This window comes from Alligator sinensis, unplaced genomic scaffold, assembly GCF_000455745.1.
Source record: "Alligator sinensis unplaced genomic scaffold, ASM45574v1 scaffold337_1, whole genome shotgun sequence".
Lineage (NCBI taxonomy): Eukaryota > Metazoa > Chordata > Crocodylia > Alligatoridae > Alligator > Alligator sinensis.
Genome location: NW_005841927.1, coordinates 3409117 through 3409561, shown reverse-complemented (window position 1 = coordinate 3409561; position 445 = coordinate 3409117).

Here is a 445-nt window from a genome sequence, read left to right as displayed (position 1 = left end):
AGCTTGGTGCAAGGAAACAGCAGAATGAAGCGGGGCCAGGAAGAAAGCTTGGTGTGCGGAGGAGAGCATAGAGAGCAGCATGACATTCCCTGTCCTTGCATGCAAGACAACATGCAGCGCCCTAGAGAGGAGAAGCGGTGGCTGACCCATCAGGGATCATGAAAGAAGTGGTAGCAAAACACAAAGACCCTCCCGTGGCAGGAACCTCCCAAGCTACGAGGCATCCAAAAGCCACACGTGGTCCTTTGAGCCGTGGCTGAGGCCAGGGGCTGTTGGAGTGCAGCATGGAGATGCCTGCAGGCAGAGAGCACATGGCACTTGGTGAGGCTGCTTGCACGGTGCCCTGCAGGGACTGGGAAGGGTCATGCCAGGCTTGCCGCCAGCTTCCTGGAGGCTGCTAGTGCTGGCTGATTTCAACAACAGGATCCCCTCCACCAACACCCAC